This window comes from Artibeus jamaicensis, unplaced genomic scaffold, assembly GCF_021234435.1.
Source record: "Artibeus jamaicensis isolate MK-2021 breed Jamaican fruit bat unplaced genomic scaffold, CSHL_Jam_final contig_687, whole genome shotgun sequence".
Taxonomy (NCBI): Eukaryota; Metazoa; Chordata; class Mammalia; order Chiroptera; family Phyllostomidae; genus Artibeus; species Artibeus jamaicensis.
The window spans coordinates 2,101,542-2,124,926 of NW_026521925.1; positions in this window are offsets into that span (position 1 = coordinate 2,101,542).

The window sequence follows — 23,385 nt, forward strand, 5'->3', positions numbered from 1 at the left end:
CTGGGTCTGCCTCAGCCTCTGGGATCGGGAGCCAAGGGCTGGCTGCAAGGCCTCTGGGAGAGATGCAGTCACCAGCTCCCTCCCTACCCAGCCGGGTGCAGTTTGAAGAATGCCAAGAGAGATCTGTATGCTTGGATTATCAGAGAGAGGAGTGGGTATAAAGAAGCAAACCAGAGAGCTTTAATCACAGGTGGAGTCTGTGGTCGACAGCTTGGAAAAATTGAGAGTCATCTTTCCGTTCCCACATAGCACTGGGAAAGGTTCGTGCCCAAGCCAGCAGGACCAGAGAAGCCCGGCCGGGAATGCACGTCCAAACCCCAAGTCAGGACTGTGAATCCTGGGGAAAATCTGCTTTCAGTGGGCCGCTGAGAAGAGGATTTTGGGAGAGCAATCCTGAGATCAGCTGAGTTCATTGAGAAGGGAGAAAAGCAGCACTAATCGACCTTCAGACTGCTGCAGCTAGTGTGACCAGAAGAAAAGGCTTGACCAGCTGGATACCAAGAAGAGGGTTTTTTGTTTGTTTGTTTCTTTGTTTTGTTTTAAAATAATCTTTTATTTTTAACTTGATTATTGTTTTATCTTTCAATACTTTTACCCTCTCTCTTCCTGTTTCTTGTTTTATTCCTTCTTTTCTTTCCAAACCTACCACTTTCTCCTCCCTTCTGCTACCTTTTTTCTTTCTTTTCAACCCCCTCCCCCCAAAAAAAAAGAAACAAAAGACTTCGAACAGTGAAAAGACCAGAGTTGGACTCAAAGAGGGGGCATCCCAACAGTAGAGACAGAGAGACAAAATTTACTTTGCTATAACAGAAAAACTACAAGTTACTGCATATTTGAATTTTGTCATTATTTTTCATTGTTATTACATCTTTTATTTTAATAGTATCTCTGTATTCCTCCTCTTTCTGTATAGTCCTCCTTACCTTGGCTGGATATACTGTGTCACTTGACAGGTTTCCCCTGTCCCTTCAACCATAGTGTATTGCTAATTTACTGTCCTTTACTTCCCCTTACCCAGTTAGCAAACTATTGAAAGTCCAATACTCCCTAATCTTGGTATATCATAGATTCTGTCATATTTTTGTTGCTCTGATATTATTGTAAGTAATAGTTGTTGCATGCTGTTGTAAATACTACACAACACTCCCCCCCCTCAGATCTTAGCCCACTACATTATTGCCTGAACTATAATACTGCAGTGGTTGACTCTGTTCCCTCTCACACTACACCTATTTACCATCCCTTATTCTCACCTTATCTCAGAATCTGACCTCCCTCAACCTCACTCCTTTCTGGATCCAAATCAAAAGCCTTCCCTCCCCAATAAGAGCCTTATCTTCCCTCCACCAATTATGAAAAGTGGCTATATGGGTTGAAGATCACAGTTGTCACTGTGCATAGTCGGGGGAGCACCTATCTCTTTGCTACTGGCTGCTACTGTAAATATCATAGAATACTCTCCTGCTATCATAAACCAGTGTGCCTTTCCTTCCAACTGATCACAAAAAAAGAAAACACTAGGTGGATGTGGTGAACACCAGGATACACAAAGGAAGAGGAAACCCAATAACAAAGGAACCACCAACAGATAACAACAGAGGAAGGTGATGGAAGGGGTAGAAACCACACAAACCTCAACCCAAGACCTACCTGGAAATACAAAGAAACAGCGGAGAAACATCCCAGGGCAAACAACTGAACAAGAACAAAACAGAATCTTCAAAACCCTGTATATACAGAAGAACTAGCTTCAACACAATCTTCCCTCACCAGCACAGCAAATTAGAACAGGTAGGGGACAGAGGGACCATCAGTTCACCAGCTGGTGGGAAGAACCCACAAAAAAAGACCCAGAAACAACAAAAACCCAAAGACAAACTCAGAGCCATTGTTAAAGACAGCCCAAGACCAGTGATTTGTGGAGATCGAGGAGATTGCACCACTGCATCTCACAGGTATTATACCACAGAAGTGCACACCATAAATCCAAGAAGCCAGAAGAAGTCAATTTAAGAAGCTGAAGCTAACAAGAAGAGTCTCACAAACAATGGGAAGACAAAAAAAAAAAAAAAAACACAACCCCCCAACGAAAGGAAAGGAGGAAGCCTCAGAAAGAATGCTAGATGAAATAGGGGCAAGTCCGCTATCAGATATTGAATTCAAAGCACTGGTTATCAGGAAGTTGAAAGAGCACACAATGAACTATCAGAAACTACAGGGGAACTACAATGAACTCACTGCAAACTATATCAACATGAAAAGGGAAATAGAAACTATCAGCAAGGTCCAAGAGGAAATGAAGAATACAATTTAGGAGCTGAAGAACACAATGGAAGGTATCAAAAAGAGGATCAATGAGGCAGAAGATCAGATCAGTGAGTTGGAGGGAAAGGTAGGAAAAAAAACCCAGAAAGAGCAAGAAAAGGAAAAGAGGCTCAGGAAGAACAAAGAGGGGTTAAGAGAAATAAAAGACAATATGAAACATAATAATATATGAATAATAGGGATACCAGAAGGAAAAGAAGAAGAGCAAGGGATAGAAAATCTATTTGAGAAAGTAATGATGGAAAACTTTCCTAACTGATGAGAGAAAAAGTCACACAAATCCAGGAAACACAGAGAGTCCCAATCAAGAGGAACCCAAAGAGACCCACTTAAAGACACATCATCATTAAAATGGCAAAATTTCAAGACAAAGAGAGAATCTTAAAGGCAGCAAGGGAGAAAAAGGAAGTAACCTATAAGGGAGCCCCAGTAAGGTTAGCAACTGACTTCTCAGTGGAAACACTCCAAGTAAGAAGATAATGGCAAGAAATATTCCAAGTAATGAGAACCAGAGACCTACAACCAAGGCTACTTTACCCAGCGAGGTTCTCAATCAAGATAGAAGGCCAAATAAAGAGCTTCCAAGACAAAAGAAGCCTAAAAGAATACGCCTCCACCAAACCAGCTCTGCAAGAAATATTGAAAGGTCTGCTTTAAGGAAAGCTAGGAAAAGAGAGAGACAATGAGAAGCACAGATATAAAAATGACATTGAACAAGTACCTATCAATAATATCCTTAAACGTAAAGGGACTAAATACTCTAATCAAAAGACATAGAATAGCTCAATGGATAAGAAAGGATGACCCACACATTTGCTGCCTTCAAAAGACCCACATCAGGACAAAAGATTTATACAGACTAAAAGTGAGGGGTTGGAAACAGATTTTCCAAGTAAATGGCCAGGAAAATAAATTGGGGTAGCAATACTCATATCAGACAAATAGACTTCAAAAAAAAAAAAAGACCATAAAAAGAAGCCCAGAAAGTCACTTCATATTACTAAAGGGGAGAATCCACCAAGAACATATTAACATTATAAATATATATGCACTCAAGCTAGGAGCACCCAAATATATCAAGAAAATCTTAGAGGATTTCAAGAAAGATATTGACAGCAACACAATTACAGTTGGGGATTTTAACACCCCACTGTCAAAAATGGACATATCTTCCAAACAGAAAATCAACAAAGATATTCTGGAATTGAACAACGTCCTAGATGAAGTGGACTTGACTGATCTATATAGAGCCCTTCATCCCAAAGAAGCTAAATACACATTCTTTTCAAATGGGCATGGAACATTATCGAAGATAGACCACATGATAGGATACAAAACAAGCCTCAACAAATTTAAAAAAATTGAAATCATCCTGAGCATTTTCTTCAACCACAAGGGACTGAAACTGGAAACCAACCACAAGAGAAAAGACACAAAATATTCAAAACCATGGAGATTGAATAGCATGCTATTAAACAACAAATGGGTCAAAAGTGAAATCAGGGAAGAAATCAAAAAGTTTCTGGAAACAATGAAAATGAACTCACAAAAACCCAAAACTTATGGGACACAGTGAAGGCAGTCCTGAGAGGGAAGTTTATAGCAATATAGGCCTACCTAGGAAAGATAGAACCATTTCAAACAAACAACCTAACCCTACACCTACAAGAACTTGAGGGACAACAACAAAGATAGCTCAGAGCAAGTAGAAGGAAGGAAATCACCAAGATCAGAGCAGAATTAAATGACATAGAGACTAAAAGTACAATTCTAAAATTTGATGAATCTAGAAGCTGTTTTTTTTTTTTAAACATAAACAAAATAGACAAGCCTTTAAGAGGGCTCATTAGGAAAAGAAGAGAGAGAACCCAAATAAACTCAATCAGAAATGAAAGAGGAGAGATTACAACTGACCCCCCCAAAAATACAAAGAATTGTAAGGAATTATTATGAAGAACTGTATGCCGAGAAATTTGAGAACTTAGGTGAAATGGACAAATTTCTAGAAAAATATAATATTCCAAAACTCAATGAAGAAGAAGCAGAAAGCCTGAATAGACCAATAACAGCAAATGAAATTGAAGCAGTAATCAAAAATCTACATTTCAGTATATTTGTTTTTATTTTGCTTGCTTGTTTGTTTTGTTGTTTAGATTCCTGTTAAAGGTAAGATCATATGGTATCTGTCTTTCAACACCTGGCTTATTTCACTCAGCATAATGCTTTTAGTTCCATCCATGTTGTTGCAAAGGGTAGGAGCTCCTTCTTTCTCTCGCTCCATAAAATTCCATTTGGTATATGTACCACAATTTTTTGATCCATTCATTTACTGATGGGCACCTAGGTTGCTTCCAACTCTTGGCTATTGTAAATTGTGCTGCTATGAACATTGTGGTGCATAGGTTCTTTGATATTGATGTTTTAGGATTCTTAGGATATAATCCCAGCAGTGGAATTGCTGGGTCAAAAGGCAGGTTGACTTTTATTTTTCTGAGAAAATTCCATACTGTTCTACATAATGGTTGTACCAGTCTGCAATCCCACCAACATTGAACTAAGGTATCCTTTTCCCCACAACCTCTCCAACATTTGTTGTTTGTTGCTTTGTTTATGATAGCCATCCTGACCAGTGTAAAGTGGTATCTCATTGTGGTTTTAATTTGCATCTCTCTGATAGCTAGTGATATTGAACATCTCTTCATGTGTCTCTGGATCTTCTGTATGTCCTCCTTGGAGTAGTGTCTGTTCAAGTCCTTTTCCCATTTTTTAATTGGGTTGGTTGTCTTCTTGGAGTGGAGTTGTGTAAGTTCTTTGTATATTTTGGAGATTAAACCTTTGTCTGAGGTATCATTGGCAACTATGTTTTCCATACAGTTGGTTGTCTTTTTAATTTAATACTGTTTTCTTTAGCCATGCAGAAGCTTTTAATTTTGATGAGTTACCGTTTGTTTATTCTTTCCTTTATATTCCTTGGTCTAGGGGACATATCAGTAAGAATGTTGCTGCGTAAAATATCTGAGATTTTCCTTCCAATGTTCTCCTCTAGGACTTTAATGGTTTCAAAGCTTATATTTAAGTTTTTTATCCACCTTGAATTTATTTTGGTGTATGGTTTAAGTTGGTGCTCGTTTCATTTTTTTTTTTTTGTTACGTGCACCATACACCATACACCAAACACCAAACACCATACACCTTACACCATACACCATACACCTTACACCATACACCAAAATAAATACATGGGAAGGATTTAGAGGAACAAGTATGAAGGACACAGGGACAATAACTAAGGGGGGTGGAAATGGGAGGGAGGTGGGGAGCACAGTGCGGGGTGGGCTGGGATGAGAGAAATAGACAGAAACCTGTACTTGAAAAATAACTAAAAAAAATATTAGGAGCTATAAAAAAAAACCTCCCATAGCACAAAAGCCCAGGGCCAGGTGGTTTCACAGGAGAATTCTACAAAGCATTTAAGAAAGAGCTAACTTCTATTCTTCACAGGCTATTCCAAAAAATCCAAAATGATGAAAGAATCCCAAAGTCTTTTCATGAAGCCAGCATCATCTTAATTTCAAAACCAGATACAGACACAACAAAGAAAGAAAACTTCAGGCCAATATCGCTGATGAACATAGATGCTAAAATCCTCAATAAAATATTGGCAAACTGCTTCCAACAATATATTTAAAAGATTATTCACCACAATCAAGTGCAATTCATCCCAGGGATGAAAGGATGGTTCAACATTCGCAAATCAGTAAATGTAATTCATCACATAAACAAAAGCAAAGACAAAAACCACATGATCATATCAATAGATGCGGAAAAAGCTTTTGATAAGGTACAGCACCCATTTATTATAAAAACACTCAGCAAAGTAGGAATAGAGGGAGCATTCCTCAATACAATAAAGGCCATATATGAGAGACCTACAGCCAATATCATACTCAATGGGAAAAAACTAAAAGCTTTTCCACTAAGATCAGGAACAAGACAAGGTTTTCCACTTCACTTCTATTCAATACAGTATTGGAAGTTTTAGCCACAGGGATCAGACAAGAAAAGGAAATAAAAGGCATCCAAATCATAAAGGAAGAAACAAAATGGTCACTGTTTGTAGATGACATGATAGTATACATGGAAAATTCTATAGGCTGTACTCAAAAACTCCTTGACCTAATAAATGAATTTGGCAAAACAGAGGAATACAAAGTGAATATTCAGCAATCAAAGGCATTTATTATACCAATAATGAAACAGCAGAAACAGAAATAAAGAAAAAAATCCCATTTGATATAGCAAAAAGAAAAATAAAATATCTACGAATAAACCTAACCAACGATGTAAAAGACTTGTATGCAGAAAACTACATAACTATGAAGAAAGAAATCAGGGAAGACACAAACAAATGGAAACATATACCTTGTTCATGGATTGGAAGAATTAACATCATCAAAATGTTCATAATACCCAAAGCAATTTACAGATTCAATCCAATATTTATTAAAGTACCAATGACGTACTTCACAGATATAAAACAAACTTCAAAAATTTATATGAAACCACAAATGACCCCAAGAGCAGCTAAAATTTTGAGAAAGAAGAACAAAGTAGGAGGGGTCAAAATACCTGGTACCAAACTGTATTACAAGGCCAATATAATCAAAACAGCCTGGTACTGTCATAAAAACAGGCACATAGACCAATGGAACAGAACACAGAGCCCAGAAATAAACCCAAATTATTTCTCTATGGCAAACTAATATTCAATAAAGGGGGCAGCAACATAAAATGGACTAATAATAGCCTCTTCAACAAATTGTGTGGGGAGAACTGGACAGCTAAGGGCAAAAGAATGAAACTCGAGCACCAACTTTCACTATACACCAAAATAAATTCAAGGTGGATAAAAGACTTATATACAAGCCATGATGCCATTAAAGTCCTAGAGGAGAACATTGGCATGAAAATCTCAGATATTTCACACAGCAACTTTTTTTATTGATATGACCCCAAAAGCAAAGGACATAAATGAAAGAATAAACAAATGGAATCTCATTAAAATAGGAAGCTTCTGAGTGGCTAAAGAAAATGGTATTAAAATAAAAAGTGATCCAACTGTATGGGAAAATATTTGCCAATGATACCTCACATAAGGGTTCAATCTCTGAAATATACAAAGAACTTACACGACTCCATTCTAAGAAGACAAGCAACCCAATTAAAATGTGGGCAAAGGACTTGAACAGACATTTTTTCTAGGAGGACATACAGAAGATCCAGGGACATGAAATGATGCTCAATATTTCTAGCTATCAGAGAGATGCAAATTAAAACCACAATGAGATACCACTTTACACTAGTCAGAATGGGCATCATAAACAAACAACTAAGTGTTGGAGAGGTTGTGGAGAAAAGGGGAACCTAATCCATTGTTGGAGGGATTGCAGACTGGTACAACCACCGTGGAACACAGTATGGAATTTTCTCAGAAAACTAAAAATCGACCTGCCTTTTTAACTAGCAATTCCACTGCTTAAATTATATCCTAAGAACCCTATGTTTTACACCAATTTCAAAGAACCTATGCACCACAATGTTCATAGCAGCTCAATTTACAATAGCCAAGAGTTGGAAGCATCATAGGTGCCCATTGGTCAATGAATGGATCAAAAAGTTATGGTACATATACACAATGTCATTCTATGGAACAGAGAGAAAGAAGGAGCTCCTACCCTTTGCAATAGGATGGATGGAACTGGAAAGTATTATGCTGAGTGAAATAAGCCAGGTGTTGAAAGACAAATACCATATGATGTCATCTTTAACCAGAAGCTAAACAAGGAAACAAAGAAGCAAGCAAAAATATAACCAAAGACACTGAAATAGAGAACAGGGGGACAGTGATGAGAGGGGAGAGGGTAGGGAATTTCAGGGGAAAATGGGAAGGGATTTACAGGAACTAGTATAAAGGACACATGGACAACAACTAAGAGGGGTGGAAATGTTGGGGAGGTTGGGAGCACTGGGGGCTTGGCTGGGATGGGAGTATAAGACAGAAAGCTGTACTTGAACAATAATGAAATAAATTAAAAACAAAAACAAATGGTTTTGTGAAATCTGGAGAGCTGCATGCAAAAAAAAAAAAATTTGAGCACCAACTTACACCCTGCACCTAAATAAATTCAAGGTGGATAAACTATTTTCTAAAGGAAAATAATTCATTTGTCATTTTTTCAGATTTATGCATCAATGATCTGTTACTATATTTCTCTAATCTCTTTCCCACAACTAATATTTTTTTTACTACCTGGAACTAAAAACAACATTTGTGGGGGATGCTGGGAAGATGGTGACGGAGTAAGACGGAGCTGATGCTAGCTCCTGTACTCATGGGTGAAAATCCTGGCAGATCTATAGAGAAACAGCACAATAAACCATCAGTTACCCAGCATTTATGAAATTAAAAGACCAAAGATTGTGACCGACGCTGAAACACCAGACAGCAGCAGAGTCAGCTACTGGAGCTGGGACACACGTGGCCCCTGTACTGCCGCCGGAGCGGCAGGTCTGGGAGCCGGGGAGTCAGGCACGGGAGCCGGACACTCCAAGCCCCTGTGATGGTCCTGGGCGACAGAGGAGTTGGGAACCGGAGCTGGGACATTCTCGGCCCCTGTGCTGATGCCATAGCTACCTGCCTGGGCAACAGAAGAGTCAGTTGCAGGAGGTGGGACACCAGAGGCCCCTGTGCCGCTGCCATAGAGATGGGCCTGGGCACCGGGGAGGCAGCCATGGGAGCCTGGACGTTCTCAGCCCCTTTGCCCCTGCCATAGCGACGGGACTGGACACCGGGGAGTCACGTAGGGGAGCCGGGACACTCCAAACCCCAGTGATGGTCCTGGGAGGCAGAGGAGTCAGCTACGCAGCTGAGGCATTCTCAGCCCCTGTGCTGCTCCCATGGCGACAGGTCTGGATGCTGGGGAGTCAGGTACCAGAGCTGGGACATTCTAAGCCTCTGTGCCACTGCTATAGAGACAGGACTAGACACCGGGGATTCAGGTACGGAAGCCGGGACACTCCAAACTCCTGTGACGGCCCTGGGCGGCAGAGGAGCCAGCTACGGGAGCTGGGACATTTCCAGCCCCAGTGCCACTGCCCTAGTAATGGGCCTGGATGCTTGAAGAGGTGGCTACTAGAGCCAGGACATTCAGCAGTGGTAGGCGACCAACGGAGGGACTAGTGCAAGGACCAGCGTGAGAGTAGGTGGAGACGAAGAACATCAAGAAACTTCAAGGAGTTTGCACCACTGAACTTCACAAGGATCATACCACAGAAGTTCACACCATAAAACCAGGCTTTCAGAGCAGATCAATTTTAGAAGCAGAGACTAACAAGAAGAGTCTCAAACAATGGGAAGACAAAGAAACAATCCCCAAATGAAAGAAAAAGCAGAAACTTCAGAAAGAATGTTAGATGAAATAGAGTCAAGTCAAACTTGGGGTGAATGAAACAGGCAAGTTAACTGAGCTTGTGGATACTCCCCTTTGAAATCTTGAACTTGACCTCCTTGGAGTTTACAAGGAATCTGATAAACTTTGCACGTGCATCTTTGGCCTTGTGTTTTTGGCCTGCATCTCCTTGAGGCCCTTGTACTTCTTGCAAAGTGCATGTTCCTCAGAAACTTAGGGTCCATCTCTTTAAGAGATTTCTATATTTGTGATAGGGGTTTCTTGATTCCATTTCTGTGCCATTTTTAGTATTGTTTGTACATGGCATGGTTCTCGAATTTGTCCATATTTGTACAGAAACCTTCATCTCCTAAAATGCCTAGAACTCAACTTTCAGTTCATTCTTTTAAAAGAACACACACACAACAGAATGTCCCTTATCTAGGTCAATTATCTCTTGGGCTCTAGAGATCCAAAGTGATGAATACATATCTTCTTTTTAAGATTACAATTGAGTGGAGAAAGGGAGAAACCCCAAATTTCCCAAGGTTATGATCACATTTTATACATTTGTAGTTTTAGTGATTGTACAACATCTGGCACAAAGTAGGCACCCAGATATTTTGGAAGATGTGGTAAACAGAATAAGTACATAGCTCTTCTAGGATTATTATGTCCCATTCCAAATTATGTCTTTCCGTGTCACTTCAGATGACAATGAATGCTCTAGCTCCTCCTTCTTGCTTTCCTACCTGGCTCACAACATCCAAGTTTTATAAGACACTACTTCTCCATCTTGATAGGTTATCACTGTGCATTTGTCTGTGGAGTGTCTGCCTGAGGATCCCATACTCCATGGACTGTTTCCAGTTAGCCTGGCCTAGACAGAGACTGTAGGGGGCATTTGAATTCTTAAGTACCATTGCGGCAGATCCTGCCACTTTTACATGTTCACTCCACAAATCTAGAGAAAATTAGAAGTAGTCTACTGAATTCAGTCTGGGAAAAGAGATAATATAGATGTTCAAAGAACCCAAAACAATTGTGATGAAAAAGAAGTGGTGCAAATTGACAGTTAAAAACTTATGGGACACAATGAAGCAGTCTTGAGAGGGATGTTCATAGAGATACAAGCATACATTTAAAAAAATTTAGCCCTGGCTGGTGTAGCTCAGTGGATTGAGCATGGGCTTGCAAACCAAAAGATTATGGTTTGATACCCTGTCAGGGCACATGCCTGGGTTGCAGGCCAGTTCCCAGCAGGGGATGCACCAGAAGCAACCATACATTGATATTTCTCTCCTCCTCTCCTTCCCTTCCCTTCTAAAGATAAATAAATAAATAACATTTCAAATGAACAGCCTAACCCTACATCTACTAGAACTGGAAGAACAACAAACAAAGCCAAGAGCAAGTAGAAGGAGGGAAATAACCAAGATCACACCAGAATTGAATGACATAGAGACTAAAAGAAAAAATTGTAAAGATCAATAAATCCAGGAGCTGAAAAGACATATAGTATCAACAAGCCTTTAAGTAGATCCATCAAGAAAAAAAAAAAAGAGAGAGAACCCAAATAAATACAAGCAGAAATGAAAGAGGAGAGATTATAAATAATACAAGAGAAATACAAAGAATTATAAAAAATTACTATGAAGAACTATATGTCAAGAAATCTGAAAACTTAGGTGAAATGGACAAATTTCTAGGAAAACATAATCTCCCAAAATTGAATCAAGAAGAAGCAGAAAGCCTGAACAGATCAACAACAGCTTGGGAAGTCAATGCAGTAATCAAAAAACTCCTGGCACACAAGAGTTCTGGACTAAATCGTTTCACAGGAAAAATTTACAAAAATTTAAAGAAGAGTTAAATGCTATCCTTCTCAGGTTATTAAAAAAAATTAAAGAAAAGTGAAGACTCCAAGACTTTTTATAAAGCCACCATCATCTTAATCCCAAAAAACAGATAAAAATACAACAAAGGAAGAAAACTACAGCCCAATATCACTGATGAATATAGACAATAAAATTGCCAACAAAACATTGGCAAACCACATGCAGAAATACATTTAAAAGATTGTACATCATGATCATGTGGCATTCATCCCAGGGATGCAAGGATGGTAAAATAACCACCAATCAAGAAACCTAATACATCACATAAACATAAACAAAAGGAAAGACAAAATTCACATAATAATATCAATATATACAGGAAAAGCACTGATAAGCTCCAGAACCCATTTATGATAAAAACACTCAGTAAACTGGGAATAGAGGGAGCTAACCTCAACATAACAAAGGCCATATATGAGAAACCTCCAGTCAACATCATACTCAATGGACAAAAAATAAAAGCTTTCCCACTAAAATCAGGAAAAAGACAAGGATGTCTGCTTTCACCACTTCTATTCAATATAGCATTGGAAGTCCTAGCCACAGTGATGAGAGAAGAAAGAGAAATAAAAGGCATCCAAATTGGAAAGGAGGAAGTAAAATTATCATTGTTTGCAGATGACATAATAGTGCACATAGGAAATCCGATAGACTCCAACAAAGACTACTTTACCTAATAAGTGAATTTGATAAAACAGTGGGATACCAAGTCAATATTCAGAAATCTAAGGCACTTTGTATACCAACAATAAAATATCAATAACAGAAATCAGGAAAAAAATCTCATTGCTATAGCAGCAAGAAAAATAAAGTACCTAGGAATAAACCTTACCAAAGAGGTAAAATACCTGTATGCAGAAAAATACACATCACTGAAGAAAGAAATTAAGAAAAACACAAACAAATGGAAGCATATACCATGTTCATGGATTGTAAGAATTGACATCATCAAAATGCCCATACTACCCAAAACAATTTATAGATTCACTGCAATCCCTATTGAAATATCAGTGACATATTTCACAGATGTAGAACAAACACTTCAAAATTTATATGGAACCATAAATAATCCTGAATAGCTGCAGCAATTTTGAGAAAAAAGAATGAAGTAGGAGGGATCAAAGTACCTGTCATCAAACTATATTTTAAGCCCATAGTAATCAATACAATATTGTACTGGCATAGATCAATGAAACTGAATTGAGAGCCCAGAAATAGACCCAAGTATGTATGGGCAATTAGTATTCAACGAACGGGGCAGAAGAATAGAATGGAGTAACAGTAGCCTCTTCAACAAATGGTGTTAATACATCTGGACAGCTACATGCAAAACAGTGAAACTCGATAACCAAATTATACCATATACAACAATAAACTCAACAAGGATACAACATTTAAATATAAGTTGCAATGCCATAAAAGTCCTAGAGGAGAAATTAAGAAGGAGAATTTCAGATACTCCATGTAGCAATATTTTCACTGAGTGATGTAACAGTGTGAATCCAAGAGGTAGGCCCCAAAAAGGGATTTGGAATAGGGTCCAGAACTCAAAGTATCCAAGAAATATTAAGATGTCCTCACCCCTTCTCCCCCACAGGTGTGAGTTGGGGAAGGGACAAATAGAGCAGGACCATTGAGAGCTGTTTTGTACAGCAATGGCTTTGAGCTAACTTCTGGCATGGTCATTTAATATATCTATAACCTTTAACTGGTTACATAGATATCTTAAATATCTTTGGCCATGCTCTGAGCCAGGGGATAAAAGTGACTTCCACCCAAGATGTAACTGGAGGCAGTTCCCCTGAGTTACAGCACCTGTGTGAGACCTTGGAGATGATTGGCTCCATGACATGGGGCCACACTTGCCCAGACTCACTTTGGCAGCCCAGTAAAGCTGGAAAGATATGGGAGTGCCAGCAAGTGTAGCCGATTGTGGGGGAAGTCAGAAATGGGGCTGCAGAGGAAGGTTGGTGCAGGGGATTTAAACTGAGACTCAGCAGCCATTGGGGAGAGCCATACAGCTTTGCAAGAGTGGGGACCCCCGCAGCTTTAGTATGGGGAACCACCATGTGGCTTTAGCAGAGAATTACCACTTGGCTTTGGCAGAGTGCAGACCCCTGTATCTCTGGTAGAAGAGGACCACGTGGCTCTGGGGTGCTCCCTTCGGCTGTGTGGCCTGGGAAGCAGGAGAGACTGCCTGGAAGAAGGGTGAAAGAACTCTTTGCCAGTAGTCCATGAGAGGGTGCCACATGGCTTTGAACTAATTGGAGATCCTGCCTGAATGGTGACATAGCTGACCATGCCAGGGCCCTGAAACATGAATGTGTGCTTCTTTTCCTGCGTTATGGTACCCCAACTTAGGGCAGGGGGAGAAGGAAGCACTGTGGGCTTCTATGGGTATCCAAAAGGACTTTGATATTTTAATGGGGACAATGGGTCACTACTTTAAGTCTGTATAGCTTTAAATAAACCTTTTCTTTCCTTTTCACAGATCTCTGGCATTGAGAGATGTCTCTCCTCTGGCAGTGGACATAACAAACCTTGGCCCCTGCTTGTTCTGTAACAGTTTTTGGCATCCCTGGGTGGGTCAAATATTGCCCTCCCTGTGTGTGTGTGTATCTGTTTGGTAACAATATGTCTCCTAGAGCAAGGGACATAAAGGAAAGAATAAATAAATCAGACTTTAAAAATAAAAAGCTTTAAAATTTTTTAAATTTATTTATCTTTAGAAGGGAAGGGAGGGAGAGAAATATCAATGTATGGTTGCCTCTTGTGTGTCCCCTGCCAGGAACTGGCCTGCAACCCAAGTATTTGTCCTGACTGGGAATTGAACCGCAATCCTCTAGTTCACAGGCCTATGCTCAATCCACTGAGGTACTCCAGCCAGGGCAAAATAAAAAGCTTTGAACAGCTAAAGAAAACATTATCAAATTAATAAGGGAATCAACCATATAGGAAAATATATTTGCTGGCGATACCTCAGACAAGGGTTTGATCTCCAAAATATATAAATAACTCACAGGACTCCACTCCAAGAAGACAAACAATCCAATTTAAAAAATGGGCAAAGGGCCTGGCTGGGGTAGCTCAGTGGACTGAGCGTGGACTTGTGAACCAAAAGATTGCGGTTCGATTCCCAGTCAGGGCACATGTCTGGGTTGCAGGCCAGTTCCTAGCAGGGGCCAGTTCCCAGCAGGGGACAAATGAGAAGGAACCATACATTGATATTTCTCTCCCTCTCTCTTTCCCTTCCCTTCTAAAGATAAATAAATAAAAATAAAAATAAAATGGCCAAAGTACCTGAATAGACACTTCTCCAAGGAGGACATAGAGAGGGTCCAGAGACATAGAAAAGGAAGCTTCGCATCATTAGCCATCAGAGAGATGCAAATTTAAATCACAATGGCCATTCTTCACAGCTGTGAAGAATGGCCATCATAACCAAATCAACAAACAAGTGATAAAGAGGTTTGGAGAAAAGTGAAGCCTAGTGCACTATTGATGATAATTCAGAGTGGTGCAGCCACTGTGCAAAACACTATGGAATTTCTTCAGAAATCTAAAAGTGAAACTGTTTTTGACTCAACAATTTCATCACTGGGAATATACCCTAAGAATCCTGAAACACCAATTCAAAAGAACCTATGCATACCAAAGTTCACAGCTGCACAATTTACTATAGCCAAGTGTTGGAAACAATGTAAGTGCCCATCAGTAAATAAATACATCAAAAAAGTATGGTACATTTACACAATGGAATGCTATGCAACAGAAAGAAAGAACGCATACCCTTCATGGCAGCAGGGATGGAACTGGAGAGCATTATGCTAAGTGAAGTAAGCCAGGTAGTGAAAGACAAATACCATATAACCTTGTCTATAAGCATAAACTAATCAGTAAAACAAACAAGTGAGCAAAATAGAATGAGACATGGAAATAAGAAACAATGTGATAGTAACCAGAGGGGAGAGTGGAGAGGGGTAATGGTGGAAAAGAGGGGGAGGACTGTCAAGTAACACGTATAAAGGACACATGGACCTACCAAAGGGTGTAGGTTTGAGTGTGGGAGGTGGGGATTGGTGAGGCAGAGGGGCATGGTGTGGTGAAAATGGAGACAACTGTACTTGAACCACAACAAAAATTTTAAAAAAATGAAATGCACTTGAAAAGAAAGGAAAAGAAAAAAAATCATTTTTGTGTAAGCAAATACCAACCCTCAAAAAAAACTGGTAGAACAAAGAAAAGCTAGAGAGATATAGCCATCATTTCTTCTTAGGGAACAACCTTAGGTTTGAACTCCATTCAGGTTGCACAGAGGCTAGCCACTCACCTGGTCAGGAATGGGCCCAGACCGAGATTCAGAGAGGTGGATTGGTTAGAGAGAATGTGGATGACCAAGATGATTCTTCCCCTTTTCAGGACTCCCTGTAGAAATCAGCAGTAAGGAATTTTAACTGTCAACCCAGAAACAGCATGACCATGGAAGCATATCAGAACATCTGTTCAGAGCCAGGGCTCTGGGACCAACTTGACCTCTGTGCCAGTTTGTGTGCCTTGGGCACATAACTGAAGATAGCAATCTTTTCATCTAAGGCAGATAAGAGAGGATTTTCATCCCTAAAGATGTTGTGAAGATTAAATGAATTAATATGGGGATAAGCAATAGTTAAATTCTTGGCACAGAGCAACTACTTTAGAAATAAAATTGTAAGAAAATAGTATCTGTTTTCTTATTCAGTAACACTGTATTGCAGATGTTTTAAGACCAGGCAGAAATTTAAGCTAGAGCCATAGTTTTTCAAATGGCTGTATGGACCACAATGCTACATTATCTCAGTTATAGCACCAGGAAATTCCCATCATTGTAATGAATCACAGCATGTATGCATACATATGTAGGGCTCTGGCTGTGCTCAGACACTGCAATACCCTAATGATATGGTGTGCGTAGCACCCAAAACTGTAGCCTGGTTACACAGCACAGGCTGTGATGAAATCAGCTTGTTTATGGAATATTTTCCTTAAATGGGAAGGTATTTCATTTGGCTCCTGCCCCCTTGTGTAGCAATTTCTTCCAAAGAAAACAGTATAAAGATTTTAAACAAAGCTGGAAAACTAAAACTTGTCTTAGTATAAGAATTGTTAAAGCCATCTGCTAGAATATTATAGGTCTGTAATATAAAACATGCAGAGCTGTGTTCCTTAAAATAATTTAATGATAAAATACCATTTCCTGGATGTGAAGAGAAACATTTCTGCTTCACCACTGAAACTTTCTGGAGAAAGGCACTGTATATATGCAGTGTGATAACAGTTATTTTGAATTTAAAAGAGGAAAAAAATTACGGATTTTGCCAGGTAAACACTGAGGATATCAACATTTCAATTACTTGCAGATGATTTTGAAAGGTTTTGTTAAAATAATTGTGACAGAAATTGAGAAACAAGAGCATTGGTTTGAATAATAGAGAATTAAATTTTTTGTTTGTGTTTTAGTTTGAATATATGTAATAAATGAAGACATCTCTGTATTACGAGAGCAAAATTCAAAGCAGCAATGTGATGGACGAGACTCTGGAGTCAAATCAGGCAGAACACACAGCGTGTGTCCATTTGATGAGGACTACATTTCTCTGGAAAGAATCTGTATGTAGGTTTTTAACACACACACACACACACACACACACACACTTTCCCTATCTGAACTTTTCCAGAACCATTGTCTACTTAGCTCTGCAAAACATGTTCTGATATTGTTCCATTCATTGACTCTAATTTTGAGCTTATTCTATTCTTATATTAATTGATGCTTGTTTTCTTAGCTTTCATTTTTACACAAAATTATGATCAGTGAACATACAGGATTTAAAAAATGACATGTTCCCATATTTAAAGAACAGCTTAAGCCATATATATGACTGCTTTTAGTTATTAAAAGCTTAAATGCAAACTTTTAGCTCTTTTAAACACAGATCCATACAAATATTAACAAAATCAGTTGTGTGCATTAACCAATACTTTACATATAACTTAAATGGGTCTATTAATTGAATTAAAAAAAAACTTCAAAATTGTATTAGATATGTATTAACCTGAAGAAAGATAATCCAGGTAAGCAAAGGTACTCAAGAACCTCATTCAGGGCCAAGATGGCAGAGGAGTAAATGGAGGCCACACTTCTCTCCTCCCAGGACTAATCTGGAATTACAAAGAAATTGTGGACAAATCACTCAGTACACACAAATGAACAATAGCAAGAGAAAAGACTGATAACTGCAGACAGACAGAAGAATCAGAACAGCACAATCTAACTGCACCAGTACAATGGCATAGGAGACACTGTGCAGAGTGACCCCCAGTCAACCAGCTGAGTGGAAGGGCCCATAAAAATGACCCCAAAATAATCAAAACCCAATTATATCCAGAGAGACAACATAAAAGGCATAAAGGACATCCTAAGAACATCAAGTTCAGGAGATCAAGGAGTGCACCACTGAATCTCATAGTTCTCCTACCTTAGAAGTTCACGCCATGAACTCAAGGAGACAAAACAGATCAATTTAAGAAGCAGAAGCAAACAAGAAGGGTTCACAAAAAATGGAAAGACAAAGGAACAACCCCCAATTGAAAGAAAAGAAGCAGTTTTCAGAAAGAGTGCTAAATGAAGTAGAGGCAAGTCAAATATCAGATATTGAGTTTAAACAATGGTTATAAAGAAGCTTACTGAGCTCAGTGAGAATTACCAAAAATTTATAGGGAAACTATGAGAAACTCACTGCAAAATATATTAGAATAAAAATTGACATAGAATGCATCAACACACATCAAGAGCAAATGAAAAAAACACAATTACAGAATTGAAAAACACAGTGAAAGGAATAAAAAACAGGCTAGATGAATCAGAGGACCAAATCAGTGAGCTGGAGGACAAGGCAGAAATAAACTACCAAAAAAAGCAAGAAAAGGAAAAAAGCCTCAAAAAGGATGAAAAGGGGTTAAGGGAATTGCAGGACAATACGAAACTTAATAATATCCATATAATAAGGGTACCAGAAAGAGAAGAAGAAGAGCAAAGGAAAGAAAATCTGCTTGAAAAAGTAATGATGGAAACTTCCCTGATATGATGAGAGGAAAGTTCACACAAGTCCAGGAAGCACAGAGGGTCCCAATCAAAAACCTAAAGAGACCCACTCCAAGACACATCATAATTAAAATGGCAAAATTCCAAGACAAAGAGAGAAGCTTAAAGGCAGTACAGTAGAAACAGGAAATAATATACAAGGGAGCCCCAATAAGGCTAGCAGCAGACTTTTGAACAGAAACACTAACAAGCCAGGAGGGCACACTGAGAAATGTCCTAAGTAATGAAAAACAAAAGTCTGCAACCTAGACTACTCTATCCAGCAAGGCTCTCAATTAAAATAGAAGGCAAAATAAGGAGTTTCCCATACAAAAGGAGACTGAAAGTATACAGCTCCACTGAACCAGCATTGAAAGATATGCTAAAGGAAATACTATAGGAAAAGGAAGAAAAAGAATGAGAGGGAGGAACACAGTCACAAAGGGGGAAATTAATAAATACCTATAAATTATAACCTTAAATGCTATTGAATTAAATACTCCAATCAAAAGACATAGGGTAGCTGAATGGATAAGAAATCATGACCCACATATTTGCTGCCTAAGAGACCCTCCTCAGAAAAAAAGCCCTACACAGACTGAGACTGAAGGGCTTGAAACAAATATTCCAAGCAAATGGACAGTGGGGAAAAAGCCAGGTCGGCAATACTCATATCAGACAAAATAGACTTCATAACAAAGGCCATAAAAAGAGACCCCAAAAGACACTTCATAATACTCAAGGGAAGAATCTATCAAGAAGATATAAACATTATAAACATATACACACTGAACACAAGAGTACCCAAATACATAAGGAAATTTTTGGAGAATTTCAAGAATGATATAGATAGCAACATATTTATACTAGGGGATTTTAACACCCTACTGTAAAAAATGGATAGAACCTCCAAACAAAAAATGAACAAGGATATTACAGCATTGAACAATGCTTTAGATCTGATGTATTTAACTAATATATAGAGAACTTTTCATCCCAAAGAAGGAAAATACACATTTTTTCAAATGCATGTGAAACATTTTCAAAGATAGACCACATGAAATAACACAAAACAAAACTTAACCAATTTAAGAGATTTGAAAATCATATCAAGAATTTTCTCAGACCACAAGTGACTGATTTGGAAACCAACCTCAAGAAAAAAACTCAAAAACACTCAAAGTCATGGAGATTGAATAGCATGCTATTAAACAATGAATGAATTAATAATGAGATCAAGAAGGAAATCACAAGTTTCTGGAAATAATTGAAAATAAATACATGACTGTCCAAAACTTATGGTACACAGCAGAGGCAGTCATGAGAGGGAAGTTCTTAGCAATGTAGGCCAATCTAAAAAAATTAGGAACATTTCAAATAAACAACCTAACCCAACATCTACAAGAACTGGATGAAAAACAATAATGGATGCCCAGAGTAAGTAGAAGGATAGAAGTAACCAAGATAAAAGCAGAATTAAACAACATAGAGATTAAAACAACAATCCAAAGGATCAGTAAATACAGGAGCTGCTTCTTTGAAAAGATAAACAAAATAACAGCCTTTAGGCAGACTCATCGAGAAAAAAACAGAGAGGACTGAAATAAACAAAATGAAAAATGAAAGAGGAGAGATTACAACTGATATCAGAAAAATACAAAGGATTGTAAGAAATTACTACAAACAACTCTATGCCAAGAAATTTGAAAACCAAGGTGAAATAGACAAATTTTCAGAAAAAATATAATCTCCCAAAACTGGATGAGAAAAAGGAGAAAACCTGAGTTGATCAAAAACAACTGACAAAATCAAAGAAGTAATTAAAAAAAACCTTCCAGCACACAAAACTGTGGACCCAATAGTATCTCAAGAGAATTTTAGAGACTTCCGCCAAGATGGAGGCATAGGTGGATATGCCGTGCCTTCTCACACAACCAAGTTTAGAGACAACTAAATATTAGCAACAGAAAACATAGTCAGAACACAGAAAATTGAACTTTTTGGAAGTCCGATAACGACAAATTCTTCAGCCTGACCGGTAAGGGGCAAATCCGGCGGCTGGTGAAGTGGGGTTGCACAGGAGGACTTAGTCAGACGGATTCAGGCACTTGGAATCCAGACGCACGGAATCCAGGTGCAGGGTTGGACCTAGTGAGCGACTGAGTGAGCGACCAGGCGAGCGACAGCGGGGGAGACAGTGGAGGAGCAGTGCTGCGTGTTGACTGTGGTCACGCATTTGTGCGTGGGTGGACAGGCAAGGTAGTGGGCGGTTGGACCGGGGCCCAGCGGGTCCCGCGGCAAGCAGCAGTGGAGGGCGCCGCCATTTCCCTGCTCTGACCCCATCTCCACATACAGCGTCATAACCCAGCAGCGACTCTGAGTGGCCTGGCCCAGGGGAACCACCTAAGGTGCTGCTTCTCACCCAGCTGTGCGAAAAAACAGCAGGGGGGGTCGCCATTTCCCTGCTCTGACCACGCCCCCACATACAGCATCACAACCCAGCGACCAGGGGGTCCAAGGCCCCGCTTCTCACACTTAAAGGGCACAAACAGACCAAAAATGGCGCAGGAAGATCTCAAAGCCCCAGAGCCCATAGATCTAAGTGATGAAGAAATAGCAAAACTCTCAGATGCACAGTTTAAAACACTGGATCCTTACAGAACTGGTTGATTATAGCCACAAATTAGACAAATATATGAAGGCAAAACTAATTGAAATGAATGGAACTAATAGCAATGAAAAGGAAACTGGGACTCAAATCAATGGAGTGGACCAGAAGAAAGCAAATAATGGCCAAACAGAAAAGAGTCAAGAAGCAAGAATTCAAAGAAATGAGGAGAGTCTTAGGAACCTCCAGGACATCTTTAAATGCTCCAACATCCGAATTATAGGGGTACCAGAAGGGGGAAAGGCACAGCCACCGGTGGAAAACTTATTTGAACAAATAATAAAGGAGAATTTCCCCAATCTGGCAAAGAAAATAGACTTCCAGGAAATCCAGGAAGCTCAGAGAGTTCCAAAGAAGTTGGACCCAAGAAGAAACACACCAAGGCACATCATCATTACATTAGCCAAGATTCAAATGAAGGAGAGAATCCTAGAAGCAGCGAGGGCTAAGGGGACAGTCACCTACAAAGGAGTCCCCATCAGACTGTCAGCAGATTTCTCAAAAGAGACCTTACAGGCAAGAAGGGGCTGGAAAGAGGTATTCCAAGTCATGAAATCCAAAGACCTACAACCAAGATTGCTCTATCCAGCAAAACTTTCATTTAGAATGGAAGGACAGATAAAGTGCTTCTTAGATAAAATCAAATTCAAGGAGTTCATCATCACCAAGCCCTTATTGCATGAAATGTTAAAGGGACTTATCTAAGAAAAAGAAGTTAAAGAAACATGAACAGTGAAAGGACAACAAACTCACAGTTATTAACAACCACACCTGAAACGAAAGCAAACTAAAAGGACAGTTAGATCAGGAGTGGAAACATAGACATGAAGATCTCAAGGAGGGTTAGCAACAGGGGAGTGGGAGGAGGAGAAGAGGGGAGAAGGTATAGAAAATAAGTAGCATAGACAGTAGATAGAAAATAGAAGGGGGGGCAAGAATAGCATGGGAAATATAGAATCTAAAGGACTTGAGACATGTGGTCATAAACTAAAGGGGGGGTAATGGTGGGGATGAGGGGGTAGGATGGAGGGGAATGAAAGGGGGAATAGAACAACTGTAACAGCATAATCAATAAAAAATTTAAAAAAAGAATTTCAAAATAATTCTATGGAAGAGCTAAATGCTCTCTTTCTCAGATTATTTAAAAATATCTATGAAATGGGAAGATCCCAAAATCTCTTTATGAAGCCAGCATCATCCTAACCCTAAAACCATATAAAGACACCACAAAGAGAGAAAACTATAGGCCAATATTGCTGATGAACATCGATGGTAAAATCCTCAACAAAATATGGGCAAACCACATCCAGCAATACATTAAAAAGATCATACACCATGATCTAGTGGGGTTCATCCCAGGGATGCAAGGATGGTATAATAACCATAAATCAATAAACATAATATATCACATAATCAAAAGGAAAAACAAAAATCACATGATCATATCGATAGATGGGAAAAAAGGATTTGATAAGGTACAGCACCCATTTATGATAAAAACACTCAGTAAGGTGGAAGTAGAGGAAACTTTCCCCAATATAATAAAGGCCATATACAATACCTGCAGTCAACATCATACTCAATGGACAAAATCTAAAAGCTTTCCCACTAACATCAGGAAAAAGACAAGGATGTCCACTTTCACTACTTCTATTCAACATGGTATTGGAAGTCCTAGTCACAGCAATCAGAAAAGAAAGAAAAATAAAAGGCATCCAAATTGGACCTGAGGAAGGAAAACTGTCAATTATGCAGATATGATAGTGTACATAGAAAACCCTATAGACTCCACCAAAAAAACTACTTGACATAACAAGCAAATTTGGCAAAACAGCAGGGTTCAAAGTCAGTATTCAGAAATCAAAGGCACTTTTATACACTAACAACAAAAGATCAGAATCAGGAATCAGAAAAAAAAACACCATT